The sequence below is a fragment of the Tursiops truncatus genome, chromosome 4 (assembly GCF_011762595.2).
Source record: "Tursiops truncatus isolate mTurTru1 chromosome 4, mTurTru1.mat.Y, whole genome shotgun sequence".
Taxonomy (NCBI): domain Eukaryota; kingdom Metazoa; phylum Chordata; class Mammalia; order Artiodactyla; family Delphinidae; genus Tursiops; species Tursiops truncatus.
The window spans coordinates 63,552,327-63,567,430 of record NC_047037.1 but is presented as its reverse complement, the minus strand read 5'-3'; the positions used below and the strand labels follow the sequence as shown (position 1 = coordinate 63,567,430).

At 42.7% G+C, this 15,104-nt stretch overlaps 1 protein-coding gene across 5 annotated transcripts in view; it reads right to left on the bottom strand.

Annotated features, from left to right (window-relative positions):
- Positions 1-15,104, bottom strand: part of ST6GAL1 (ST6 beta-galactoside alpha-2,6-sialyltransferase 1) — a 156,393-nt gene that overhangs the window by 116,081 nt on the left and 25,208 nt on the right. For all 5 annotated transcript variants that reach the window (XM_073804008.1, XM_073804009.1, XM_073804010.1 and 2 more), the window contains exon 2: positions 13,959-14,097. The gene's annotated coding sequence lies outside the window, so the exon portion shown is untranslated. The remainder of the gene's footprint in view (positions 1-13,958; positions 14,098-15,104) is intronic.

Genomic DNA, 15,104 nt, shown 5'->3' with positions numbered 1-15,104 from the left:
TGGCTCACTGTGTAATAAGTTGACTGAGTCATGAGCACATTCAAAAACAAAGAAACAACAGAAAAGGATGACCCAGCCCTGTAAGTTGTGGCCCTGAGCTTAGTCTTGGTCCCCATGGGGTCAGCAGCAGCTGTGAATGGTTGGGGATGGGTAACCTCATGGAATAGTCTGGGTTGTTATGGGGGGGAGAGCACTGGGATGGCCAGGCATCAGGTCAGTCTATAGTCAGGACGCAGCTTAAAGTGAGCTGATCCTATAGAACATTCCACATGGGCCTCTGCAGTAGATCAAGGCTAAGGAATCAGACTCCAAGCCAGAATCACTTCCCCGAGGACGCATCCTCCGATCTCAGACTGGTTCACTCACACAGCACCAGAGAATTGCCTTTACAGAAATCCCACAATTCATGAGTTTACACTCAGTTGTGTTATTATTAAATTCATATTTGTCTCTCTCTGTAGACCACGTGCTGCATGAGGTCAAGGACTGTAGCTCTGGGGCTCACAGTGCTTAGTACAGAAGCAAGCACACGGTAGGTGCTCATTCTTAAAGTTGATTGGATGCTGAATGAGTGAATGGACACTCATCTTTGACTGAAGTGGAGCAAGGGATACAGACACCCACTTTCTTTCAGTGCAGCACGGCAGTACAGCTGGGTGCTCACGATTGTTAAGGGCCCCTGTAGAGGAGAGGGAACCAGCGTTCTCTAGGGGGGTAAGTCACTACGCCACCCCTACTTAGCCCTCCCAATCTATCCACTAGGGATTGTTACCACCCTGTTTACAGGTGAGGAAACTGAGGCTCTGCACCTGGAACCCAGATCTGTCAGGTTGTTGTGGGAATTAAATGAGTAAATATACATAAAGCACTTAGTACCTGGTGCATCATAAGTGCTATACAATTCGCAGCTACCATTATTATTTTCCCCAGCACATTAAAGCTGCCTCTCGATCTGTAAGTGAAAAGAAGAGAAGATTGTGAGCACAGGGAGGGCCCGAGGCCATGGCAGCTTCCCCTGGCACCTCAGACCTCCAAACACTGAGAAAAGTCATCCTGGGTCAGCTCCAGAGGTTTCTCCAGCTCAGCTGCCAGTAAGTACAGATGCTGGCACACGGGGACCAGGGAGGGACAGGGTGGAGGTAAAAAATCAACACTTACAGGTTGTTTGCTCCTCTATGGGAAACAGACAAACAAAAAAACCTCCCCTGGAGAAATACTCAGCTCTATAAAATATCACTTTCCTGGAGCCACCCAGGACAATGAAGAAAGATCCTGTAGCCGGCTAACTGGATCAGAAAACAAGGGAAGCCAGACTTCCAGGGCAGCTCCAGAAATGGTGGGAGGGGGCTATCAGCACTAGGGCCTTTTGCTTCTCACACTTAAAAGGTACAGGCTGGAGTCTAGATTCATACAGCCGACCTGACCTGAGAGCAGAAAGGCTAAGAGTCACACAACTATAGCCACTAGAGAAATGGAAATGAAGACCACAATGAACTACCACTGCACACCTATTAGAACGGCTAAAATTAAAATAGGACACCCCAGATGCTGATGAGGACGTGGAAAAAGTGGATCTTTCCTACACTGCTGGTGGGAACAGAAAACCATACAGTCACTGTAGAAAACAATCTGGCAGTTTCTTAAAAAGTTAAAAATACACTTGCCATACAACTCAGCATTTATCCTGGAAAAATACAGAAAAAATGTTTGGGCTTCTGTTTTTTTGGAAAAATTAAATTTATATGGGCTTCCCTGGTGGCACAGTAATTGGGACTCCGCCAGCCAATGCAGGGGACACGGGTTCGAGCCCTGGTCTGGGAGGATCCCACATGCCGCGGAGCAACTGGGCCCCGTGCGCCGCAACCTCTGGGCCTGTGCTCGAGCCCGCGAGCCACAGCTGCTGAGGTCCGCGCGCCTAGAGCCCGCGCTCCACAACAAGAGAGGCCACTGCAGTGAGAGGCCCGCACGCTGTCGCAAGGAGTGGCCCCTGCTTGCTGCAGCTGGAGAGGGCCTGCGCGCAGCAACAAAGACCCAACGCAGCCAAAAATAAATAAATTTATTTTTAAAAATCAATTAAAAAATTAAGTTTATGTTCACATAAAAACCTGTACACAATTGTTCATAGCAGCTTTATTTGTTATAGTCAAAAACTAGAAACAACTAAAATGTTCTTCATTAGGTCAATAGTGAAACTGTGATCCATGCATACAACGGAATACCACTCATCAGTAAAAAAGAGCAAATTATTGGTACACTCAACAACCCGGATGGACCTGAAGTGCATTATGATGAGTGAAAACAAGCCAGTCTCAGAAGGTTGCATATCATATGACTCTATTTACAGAACACTCTCAAAATGACAAAATTATAGGGATGGGAAAAGGGAGAAAGGGCTGGGCCAGCGTGATGATGAATGGGTAGCACGAGAGAGACATTTGTGTGGAGGACTAGTTCCATACCTTGATTACCGCGGTGGCTCCACTAATCTAAACATATGAGAAGATGACACAGCTCCACACACAGTTGTACTAACCTCAGACTCCTAGTTTTGATATTGTACTATAATTGTATAAGATGAAACCAGTGGAAGAAACTAAATGAAGGATACACCAGACCTCTCTGTACTATCTTCGCAACTCCCCCTGAATCTATAATTGTTTCCAAATTAAAAGTTAAAAATAAATAAATAAACGAGGTGCACAGCCAGTAAGAGGGCATCTGGGATTCCAGCCCATATCCTTCTACTCCAAAAATCCCAGGGCTCCAATCAAATGACTTACAATTTGGTATGCACCATGACATTCTGTATCTCCGTGCCTCTGCACATACAAACTTTTACCTAGACTGCCCTTCCCCTGCCTAGCTAACTTATAATTTCCTTTAAGACCCAAGTCACATACCTTTGCATCCTGGAAGCTTCCCTGACTTCCCATGCTAAGATTACTGATCTTCCTTTGTACTTCCTGAGCACAGCACTAGTCAACTGAATTGTAATTCTTAGTTTATGTGTTACTGTCTCCCACCACGTGGAAGCCACAGAACTGGAAAATATATTTGCAATATATTGCAAATTAAAAAACTTGTCTGTAGAATATATAAAGAACCCTTACAATCCAATCATAAGAAGACAATCCAATTTTTTTAATGAACAAAAGATCTGAACAGACATTTCGTCAAAGGAGATATGCAGATGCCAAATAAGCACATGACAAGATGCTCAACATCATTAATCTTCAGAGAGATGCAAATAAACCCATGAGCTATCACTACCCCCCTATTAGAATAGCTAAAACTAAAAAGACTGACCACATCAAGTGTTGACAAGGAAGTGGAGCACCTGAAACTCTCATACGCTGCTGGTGGAAGTATAAGCTGGTACAACTGCTCTAGAAAAAAGCGTGGCAGCTTCTTAAGAAGCTAAACATACACCTACCATATGACCCAGCCATTCCACTCCTAGGTATTCACCCAAACAGAATGCATAGGCCCCACAAAAGATTTTTCACAAATGCTTATAGTGGCTTTTTTTCAAACGGAACACCTTTTTATTGAAGTATAGTTGATTTACAATGTTGTATTAGCTTCGGGTGTACAGCAGTGATTCAGTTATTTGTGTATATATATATATATATATGTATATTGTTTTTCAGATTCTTTTCCATTATAGGTTATTACAAGATATTGAATATATATAGTTCCCTGTGCCATACAGTAGGTCCTTGTTGTTTATCTATTTTATATGTAGTAGTTTGTATCTGCTAATCCCAAACTCCTAATTTATCCCTCCCCACGCACTTTCCTCTTTGGTAACCATAAGTTTGTTTTCTATGCCTGTGAGTCTATTTCTGTTTTGTAAATAAGTTCATTTGTATCATTTTTTTGGATTCTACATGTAAGTGATATCAAATGATATTTGTCTTTCTCTGCCTGACTTATTTCACTTAGTATGATAATCTCTAGGTCCATCCACGTTGCTGCAAATATATATATATATATAGGTTTTATTTTAACAGCCAAAAATTGGGAACAACCCCAGAACTCTGTCAACAGATGAATGGATAAACAAATCTTGATATTTCCATATGGTGAGACACTATTCAGCAATAAAGGAATGAACTACTGATACACAAACATGGATGAATATCAAAATAATTATGCTGAGTGTAAGAAAAACATATGCTGTATTGTGCTATTTATGTAAAGTTCTAGAAAATGCAAACCAATCTATAGCAATAAAGCAGATTAGTGGTTGCCTAGGGATGGGAGGCAGGACATGGAGAGGGGCAGAAGGGAGGGATTAGGTGAAGGAAGAAACTTGGGGGGTTGATGGTTATGCTCATTAACCTGACTTGTGCGGAGAACTTCATAAGTGTATACATATGTCGAAACTCACCAAATTGTACAATTTAAATATATGCAGGTTTTTGTCTCTCAATTATACCTTAATAGAGCTGCATGGAAAAAAAAATGGGTATCATTTAATAAGCATCTACTTTATGGGAAGAACATTATAAAAATAATTTTTAATCTTCACTCAAAGTAGGTATTATTCAGCCCATTTTACATATGAGGAAACTGAGTCAGAAAGGCGAGGTAGTCATGCAGCTACGGTCAAGCCAGGCTCAAACCCAGATCAAACGTCTTCAAAGCTGGGGCACTCTTCTCTGCATTGTGATGCCTTCCCACAATAGTGACTTTCCAGCGTGAAGACCCCTGTCCTAAGCAAGGCCTCGAGGAGGAATCTGAAAGAATCACTGGGATGCCAGGGGATCTCCGGCATCACTGAGATGACACCCTCTCCCTGCTGGGTTGCCATTGCCACAAATTCCTCTAACAGTCAAGCCCAGCCCATCACGAGTACTGGGCCAGACAGGCTAAGGCAGAGAGCGGGCTGTACCTCCTCCCCTGAACATTCTGCCCTCTACAGCCAGAGTGGTTTGGTGGGACAGACCCTGACCAGACATTCAGAACAGACTCCAGCTCCACTTGTGTCACAGACAAGGCCCTTTCCCTTCCTGGGCCCCCCTCCCTCAGATATAAGACGTGAAGGCCAACCAACTAGCTCTCCAAGGAACTCTTTCAGCCCTAATTCATGTTCTGATGTAGGCAGCTCCTCCCGTGTCCCTTGTCACATCCATGTGCCCAAGGCTGGGCCAGAATCTCTTGCCCAAACAGGCCAGGATATTTGGCTGGGTACACAGCAGGCTTTCAGTAAATATCTATAAAACTGAATTAAATCCCTCTTACCAGAGGAATAATCTCTTGTTTAAACATGGAGGAAAACCAAACAGACCTAACTCGGTACATTCCCCTGCAAAGAGCACTGAGAGTACAGAGGCCAAGAAACCGCCCCCCCCCCCCCACCTTCTCACTGTCTGAGAGGCCTGGGGCCAGGAGAATCCTCCTCACTGCCTGGGGCATCCCATGAATGAGGGGACTACACTTCAGCACTCTATGGATACTCCCTCACTCTGATGCTATGTTACTGCACAGGGAACAGCCACTGGGGTTTGAAAGGAACAGTGAATCTTTTCATAAAGCTCCGAGCACTTTGAGCTGCAGCTGTTCCCATAGCCTCAGAGATGAGGGAAAGGAGCCTGGGGGAACAAGTACTGGGGGGCCAGTACTTACTATAAAGAACACTCCGGAACTTTGAGAAGCTGCAGAGGGCACAGACAGGCTTAGTTTACATCTCTGTTACTCTTGAATTGTGAAATCTTGGGCAAGTAAGTCTCTTTTACCTCTGAGACGCAGTTTCTACATCTGCCACATGGGGATAGAAATACCCACCTTGTTAGGTCATTGCAGAATTAGAGACCAGATCGCAAGCACAGATCCTGGAACCACCCTGAGATCAGTCAACGCCCTTCTCTACCCTTCCTTGCGTATATATACTTTAAATATCCTCAGATAACATCTTCTCAACTGGTTTCACTGACCCAGAAAGCCAAGCCTCTGATGAGGAAGAAGACTTAACTCCAAGTGCACTGGAGGGGCACGTCATGAAGTGCACTGGGGCTGGGGCAGCAGACACAGGGGAGGGGCTGAGGAGGGGGACACAGGGCTGGCACCTGGAGAACACCCACATGTCCCCGTGCCAGGGACAAGCAAAGGTTCAGTGAGCAAGTGGCCTCAGGAGCAGTGCCCGTCTCACCAGCCCATGTCCCTCCCTCCCCTGGAGCACACACCTTCACCTCAGGCACCGATAACCATGGCTGTGTGAACTGGCTTCTTAAAATGAAAGTGTGGCACCAGCTGGCCCCTATAGTCCTTTCCACTTCTGTAATTTTACAAACTACACTTCTACACAGTACACTGGTGCTTAACTGATGCCCTGCCTTCTCCCCATCCCCTCTTTCAAGATACTTAAAGGAGGTTGGGAAAAGGAGCCAGAAGGTTCAGAAAAAAGCAGAGGGAGAGGGCAGAGGCGGGGGCTCCATTATGCTAATTTAATTAGCGCTAATCTGCTGACAGCAGGGCCTTGAAGAAAGAGGCTTTTGTTTAACATTCACATTTGGCAGGAAGTGCCCCTGCTCCGCTGAACCCGCCCCTCCTCCTCCACCCCCACCCCCCCATCAAAGCTTGAGTCCAAAGCTCTGATTTCAGCCCTGGCTCTCATACCCAGCAGGGCCAGGGCTTCCTTTTCACGCTACTCTTGACTTCTTGATTTTTCCAGGAAGGAAATTTGCCCCAGATGTCGGTCAGTAAATGGAGAGTTTTCATCTGCCCTTATGAAAGGGTGTCAGTAATTCACAGATTTCCCAAGAGGCGAGAGCCAAAAAGGGAAGTACCAGCCAACTTCACTTCATCAATACACAAAAGGCTCACCAATCAATTAAAGCCCTCCCTCCACAGGCAGGGAAATTCACAATATGAAAAACACTTCATGTTCACTGTCTTATGGGACCTTAACTTATGGAATAATAAGAACAGAACCTCAGTCTTATTCATCTATTCAACTAATGCTTATTGAGCACCTACTGTTCACAGAAGAGAAATCAAGGGATGCACAGGTGAAGGGACTTGCCCCATGCCTCCCAGCATGTCCGGGGTAGAGCAAGCACTGGAACCAGAGGTGTGCTGGTAATCTGAACCTCCAAAACAAAAAAGCCCTGGTTTGCAGCAAAGGCTAATTTCTGTGGTATCAATTTTCCCACTATAGCCAATTTCAGGTCACCAACAATTTATTTTTTAAACATCTTTATTGGAGTATAATTGCTTTATGTTGTTGTGTTAGTTGCTGCCGTATAACAAAGTGAATCAGCTATATGTACACATATACCCCCATATCTACTCCCTTTGGCCACTCCCTCCCACCCTCCCTGTCCCACCCCTCTAGGTGGTCACAAAGCACCCAGCTGATTTCCCTGTGCTGCTTCCCACTAGCTATCTATTTTACATTTGGTAGTGTATATATATCCATGCTAGTGTCTCACTTCGTCCCAGCTTACCCTTCCCCCTCCCCGTGTCCTCAAGTCCATTCTCTACATCTGGGTCGTTATGCCTGTCCTGCCCCTAGGTCCTTCAGAACCTTTTTTTTTTTTTTAGATTCCATATATATGTGTTAGCATACGGTATTTGTTTTTCTCTTTCTGACTTACTTCAATCTGTAGGAGACTCTAGGTCCATCCACCTCACTACAAATAACTCAATTTCGTTTCTTTTACAGCTGAGTAATATTCCATCGTATATATGTGCCACATCTTCTTTATCCATTCATCTGTCAATGGACACTTGCTTCCATGTCCTGGCTACTGTAAATAGTGTGAAATGAACACTGAGGTACATGACTCTTTTTGAATTATGGTTTTCTCAGGGTATATGCCCAGCAGTGGGATTGCTGGGTCGTATGGTAGTTCTATTTTTAGTTTTTTAAGGAACCTCCATACTGTTCTCCATAGTGGCTCTATCAGTTTACATTCCCACCAACAGTGCAAGAGGGTTCTCTTTTCTCCACACCCTCTCCAGCATTTGTTGTTTGTAGATTTTCGGATGATGCCCATTCTAACTGGTGTGAGGTGATACCTCATTGTAGTTTTGATTTGCATTTCTCTAATGATTAATGACGTTGAGCATCCTTTCGTGTGTTTGTTGGCAATCTGTATATCTTCTCTGGAGGAATGTCTATTTAGGTCTTCTGCCCATTTTTTGATTGGGGTGTTTGTTTGAATTTCTGATATTGAGCTGCATGAGCTCCATGTATATTTTGGAGATTAATCCTTTGTCAGTTGCTTCCTTCACAAATATTTTCTCTCATTCTGAGGGTTGTTTTTTTGTCTTGTTCATGGTTTGCTTTGCTGTGCAAAAGCTTTTAAGTTTCATTAGGTCCCATTTGTTTATTTTTGTTTTCATTTCCATTTCTCTAGGAGGTGGGTCAAAAAGGATCTTGCTGTGATTTATATCATAGAATGTTCTGCCTATGTTTTCCACTAAGAGTTTTAAAGTGTCTGGCCTTACATTTAGGTCTTTAATCCATTTTGAGTTTATTTTTTATACGGTGTTTGGGAGTGTTCTAATCTTATTCTTTTACATGTAGCTGTCCAGTTTTCCCAGCACCACTTACTGAAGAGGCTGTCTTTTCTCCATTGCATATTCTTGCCTCCTTTATCAAAGACAACGTGACCACATGTGCATGGATTTATCTCTGGGCTTTCTATCCTGTTCCATTGATCTATATTTCTGTTTTTGTGCCAGTACCATACTGCCTTGATTACGGTACCTTTGTAGTATAGTCTGAAGTCAGGGAGCCAGATTCCTCCAGCTCCATTTTTCTTTCTCAAGAATGCTTTGGCTATTCGGGGTCTTTTGTGTTTCCATACAAATTGTGAAATGTTTTGTTCTAGTTCTGTGAAAAATGCCATTGGTAATTTGATAGGGATTGCACTGAATGTGTAGATTGCTTTGGGTAGTAGAGTCATTTTCACAGTGTTGATTCTTCCAATCCAAGAAAATGGTATATCTCTCCATTTGTTTGTATTGTCTTTAATTTCTTTCATCAGTGTCTTATAGTTTTCTGCATACAGGTCTTTTGTCTCCTTAGGTAGGTTTATTCCTAGATATTTTATTCTTTCTGTTACAATGGTAAATGGAAGTGTTTCCTAATTTCTCTTTCAGATTTTTCATCATTAGAATATAGGAATGCAAGAGATTTCTGTTCATTAATTTTGTATCCTGCTACTTTGCCAAATTCATTGATTGGCTCTAGTAGTTTTCTGGTAGCATCTTTAGGATTCTCCATGTGAAGTATCATGTCATCTGTATATAATGACAGTTTGACTTCTTCTTTTACGATTTGAATTCCTTTTATTGCTTTTTCTTCTCTGATTGCTGTGGCTAAAACTACCAAAACTATGTTGAATAATAACAGTGAGAGTGGGCAACCTTGTCTTGTTCCTGATCTTAGAGGAAATGGTTTCAGTTTTTCACCATTGAGAACGATGTTGGCTGTGGGTTTGTCATATATGGCCTTTATTATGTTGAGGGAGGTTCCCTCTATGCCTATTTTCTGGAGAGTTTTCATCATAAATGGGTGTTGAAATTTTTCAAAAGCTTTTTCAGCATCTATTGAGATTATCATATGATTTTTACCCTTCAGTTTGTTAGTATGGTGTATCACATTGATTGATTTGTCTATATTGAAGAATCCTTGCATTCCTGGGATAAATCCCACTTGATCATGGTGTATGATCCTTTTACTGTGCTGTTGGATTCTGTTTGCTAGTATTCTGTTGAGGATTTTTGCATCTATGTTCACCAGTGATATTGTCCTGTAGTTTTCTTTCTTTGTGATGTCTTTGTCTGGTTTTGGTATCAGGGTGATGGTGGCCTCGCACAATGAGTTTGGGAGTGTTCCTCCCTCTGCTATATTTTGGAAGAATTTGAGAAGGATAGGTGTTAGCTCGTCTCTAAATGTTTGATAGAATTCACCTGTGAAGCCATCTGTCCTGGGCTTTTGTTTGTTGGAAGATTTTTAATCACAGTTTCAATTTCAGTGCTTGTGATTGGTCTGTTTATATTTTCTGTGTCTTCCTGGTTCAGTCACAGGAGGTTGTGCTTTTACAAGAATTTGTCCATTTCTTCCAGGTTGTCCATTTTATTGGCATAGAACTGCTTGTAGTAAACTCTCATGATGCTTTGTATTTCTGCAGTGTCAGTTGTTACTTCTCCTTTTTCATTTCTAATTCTATTGATTTGAGTCTTCTCCCTTTTTTTCTTGATGAGACTGGCTAATGGTTTATCAATTTTGTTTATCTTCTCAAAGAACCAGCTTTTAGTTTTACTGATATTAGGTATTGTTTCCTTCATTTCTTTTTCATTTATTTCTGATCTGATGTTTATGATTTCTTTCCTTCTGCTAACTTCGGGGGATTTTTTGTTCTTCTTGTCTAATTGCTTTAGGTGTAAGGTTAGGTTGTTTTTTTGAGATGTTTCTTGTTTCTTGAGGTAGGATTGTATTGCTGTAAACTTCCCTCTTAGAACTGCTTTTGCTGCACCCCATAGGTTTTGGGTCATCGTGTTTTCATTGTCATTTATTTCTAGGTATTTTTTGATTTCCTCTTTGATTTCTTTAATGATCTCTTGGTTATATAGTAGCATATTGTTTAGCCTACATGTGTTTGTATCTTTTACATTTTTTTTCCTATAATTGATATCTAGTCTCATACCGTTATGGTCAGAAAAAGATACTTGATACAATTTCAATTTTCTTAAATTTACCAAGGCTTGATGTAAGACCCAGGATATGATCTATCCTGGAGAATAGAGCACTTGAGAAGAAAGTGTATTCTGTTGTTTTTGGATGGAATGTTCTATAAATATCAATTAAGTCCATCTTCTTTAATGTGTCATTTAAAGCTTGTTTCCTTATTTATCTTCATTTTGGACGATATGTCCATTGGTGAAAGTGGGGTTTTAATGTCCCCTACTATTATTGTGTTACTGTCGATTTCCCCTTTTATGGCTGTTAGCATTTGCCTTATGTATTGAGGTGCTCCTATGTTGGGTGCATAAATATTTACAATTGTTATATCTCCTTCTTGGATCTATCCCTTGATCATTATGTAGTGTCCTTCTTTGTCTCTTATAATAGTCTTTTTTTTAAAGTCTATTTTGTCTAATATGCAAATTGCTACTCCAGCTTTCTTTTGATTTCCATTTGCATGGAATATCTTTTTCCATCCCCTCAATTTCAGTCTGTATGTGTCCCTAGGTCTGAAGTGGGTCTCTTGTAGACAGCATATATATGGGTCTTGTTTTTGTATCCATTCAGCCAGTCTATGTCTTTTGGTTGGAGCATTTAATCCATTTACATTTAAGGTAATTGTCGATATGTATGTTACTATTACCATTTTCTTAATTGTTTTGGGTTTGTTCTTGTAGGTCTTTTCCTTCTCTTGTGTTTCCTGCCTAAAGAAGTTCCTTTAGCATTTGTTGTAAAGCTGGCTTGGTGGTGCTGAATTCTCTTAGCTCTTGCTTGTCTGTAAAGGTTTTAATTTCTCTGTTGAATCTGAATGAGATCCTTGCTGGGTAGAGTAATCTTGGTTGTAGGTTTCTCCCTTTCATCACTTTAAATATGTCCTGCCACTCCCTTCTGGCCTGCAGAGTTTCTGCTAAAAGATCACCTGTTAACCTTATAGGGATTCCCTTGTATGTTATTTGTTGCTTTTCCCTTGCTGCTTTTAATATTTTTTTCTTTGTAGTTAATTTTTGATAGTTTGATTAATGTGTCTTTGTGTGTTTCTCCTTGGATTTATCCTGTATGAGACTCTCTGTGCATCCTGAATTTGATTGACTATTTCCTTTCCCATGTTAGGGAAGTTTTCAACTATACTCTCTTCAAATATTTTCTCAGGCCCTTTCTTTTTCTCTGCTTCTTCTGGGACCCCTATAATTAGAATGTTTTTTCTCTATTCTGCTCTGACGTAGTTATTTCCACTATTTTATCTTCCAGGTCACTTATCTGTTCTTCTGCCTCAGTTATTCTGCTATTGATTCCATCCCGAGAATTTTTAATTTCATTTATTGTGTTGCTCATCATTGTTTGTTTGCTCTTTAGTTCTTCTAGGTCCTTGTTAAACATTTCTTGTATTTTCTCCATTTTATTTCCAAGATTTTGGATTTACTCTCCAAAATACTGTCATTACTCTGAATTCTTTTTCAGGTAGACTGCCTATTTCCTCTTCACTTGTTTGGTTTGGTGGGTTTTTACCTTGCTCCTTCATCTGCTGTGTATTTCTCTGTCTTCTCATTTTGTTTAACTTACTGTGATTGGGGTCTCCTTTCCACAGGTTGCAGGTTTGTAGTTCCCGTTGGTTTTGGTGTCTGCCTCCAGTGGGTGAGGTTGGTTCAGTGGGTTGTGTAGGCTTCCTGGTGGAGGGGACTGGTGCCTGTGTTCTGGTGGATGGGGCTGGATCTTATCTTTCTGGGGGGCAGGGCTGTGTCCAGTGGTGTGTTTTGGGGTGTCTGTGAACTTAGTATGATTTGGGGCAGCCTCTCTGTTAATGAGTGGGGTTGTGTCCCTGTCTTCCTAGTTGATTGGCATCTGTCCAGCACTGGGGCTTGCTGGCCATCAGGTGGAGCTGGGTCTTAGCACTGAGATGGAGATCTCTGGGAGAGCTCTTGCTGATTGATATTACGTGGTGCCGGGATGTCTCTGGTGTTCCAATGTCCTGAACTCGGCTCTCCCACATCAGAGGCTCGGGCCTGACACCAGGCTGGAGTACCAAGACCCTGTCAGCCACATGGCTCTTTTGGGAAGCCTGAGGTCTTCTGCCAGCGTTCAGTAGGTGTTCTGTAGGAGTTGTTCCATATGTTGATGTAGTTTTGATGTATTTGTGGGGAGGAAGGTGATCTCCACATCTTACTCCTCTGCCATCTCTCTCTGGGCTTCTATATTCCCTCAGGGATGCGGCTCTGGAGGGTGTGGGTCACTTCTTCCACGAGTCCACTGTGGAGAAGCTTGAGGGCGCCCAGCATCTCTTGAAGATGCAAAACCAGCACAGTGACTGTGCCCTCTTCCAGGACATGCAAAAGCTGTCCCAAGATGAACTGGGCAAAACCCTGGATGTTAAGGAGCCTGCCATGGCCATGGTAAAGAACCTGAGCCAGGCCCTTGAAGACCTGCATGCCCTGTATCCTCTATTTTATTTATTTATTTTTGGCTGTGTTGGGTCTTCGTTGTTGTGTGCAGGGTTTCTCTAGTTGCTGCAAGCTGAGGCTACTCTTCGTTGCAGTGCGCGTGCTTCTCATTGCGGTGGCTTCTCTTGCTGCAAAACACGGACTCTAGGCACACAGGCTTCAGTAGTTGTGGCATGAGGGCTCAGTAGTTGTGGCTTGCGGGCTCTAGAGCGTAGGCTCAGTAGTTGTGACGCATGGGCTTAGTTGCTACGTGGCATGTAGGATCTTCCCGAACCAGGGATCAAACCCATGTCCCCTACATTGGCAGATGGATTCTTAACCACTGTGCCACCAGGGATGTCCCTTAAAGTCATTTTTCAGTGAGCTTAATGGAATGTTTTCCAACAACCTCCCCACGTAATTTCTGTCACTCTATCTTCCTTGGATAGGAGAGAGAGAAAGAGAGAGAGAGTGTGTTTGTGTTTCCTGAAAGTTTGACTTCCCTTGCAGAACAGAGCAGCTGCACCAACGTTAAGCATTCCCCTGAATCTGGTGCAGTCTTACCTGGAGGATAAATTCATTCCCTTTGGAGTTCAAATTTCACCAGCAATTGAAAAAATACAACATCCTGTTAAGATTCCAAAAGACCTAGTCTGAAAAATCAAAACCTCTTTAGCCACCAAATGACCTTGCCTCCGATTGGGCTGAGATGGAAGCCGATGGTTTGAACCAGAAACGACTGCCCCTTCTTTCCTGAGCCTGAGAAGAGGAGGTTTTCACCACCCCACAACAGGAGGCATTCTGCCCTCTCTGTCCCCAAGCTGGGATTCGAGTGCTCTTACCTCAGGGCTGGGACAGAGGTCTTGCCCCAGGGCTTGGGCAGGTTCAAGTGGACCAGTTCATTTCAGCTGCGGTCCAGGACTTCACTGCTTCTCTCTAAGCTGCTCTTTGCAGATCTCTACACAGTTCACTCTACTCTGCCTGCAGGAAGTTAAAAAAAAAACAAAGCCAAGTTGGCAGCTAAGCATCAGAGGCACATATGTTAATACATGCAGGAGGGTAAACACCCTCGCTCCTCCCACCCCTGGTCACTCCGGCCACTTCAGAACCCCTTCCAGAACTACAGCCTCCTTCCCAGGGCTCAACCTGGCCATCTGTTCACCCAGACCTACCCCTTCTGGGGCTGAGCAATTTCAGAGTGAGCTGCAGATGAAGCAAAGCAAACTCTACCACAATCACTTAATCCTTGTGCTACTTGCTATTATTGGTAAGAAAAGCAAGGGTAAGAAAGCAACAGTTCTGGCCCTGAGTCTTGTGTTTATCTAAGGCTTGTGGACAACTGATGTCCATTAACAAATGCATCCAACTTGGTCTCCCTTTGACCTGTAGTATTTTGTTTATAATGTTACAAATGTGAACTCAATTCCGAATTTATTGGAGGAAGATTTTTAACTGAACCTAAATTTTCAACCTGTGTATTATTGTGGTTGGCTGGGTGGATAGCGTTTGTTTTTAAAGCAACTGTTGTTTTTCTTAGTGCCAAAGAAACGTATGTTTAATCTAAAAATTTTAGAAAATATAATGGTCAAAAGAAGGAAAAAGTCACCCACTCTTCTCCACCCCAGATGACTACAGATAACACACCATTCCTGGTCTTTGTTTTTTAACATTTATTTATTTATTTGCCTGTGCTGGGCCTTAGTTGCAGCATGCAGGGATCTTCACTGCACATGCGGGGATCTAATTCCCTGATCAGGGATCAAACCCTGGCCCCCTGCATTGGGAGCACGGGGTCTCAGCCACTGGACCACCAGGGAAGTCCCCCCTTCCTGGTTTTAATTTGTTATCCAGATTTTTTACAAGGATCCAATAAAGCTAGACATGATTTAGTAGTCTTCTGCAGCATCATTTGATTAGCTGTAGTATATGCCCCTGTGCTCAAAGGCTGGACAATTAAGTCATCTTCAACTTCTTTTGCATATTACAAA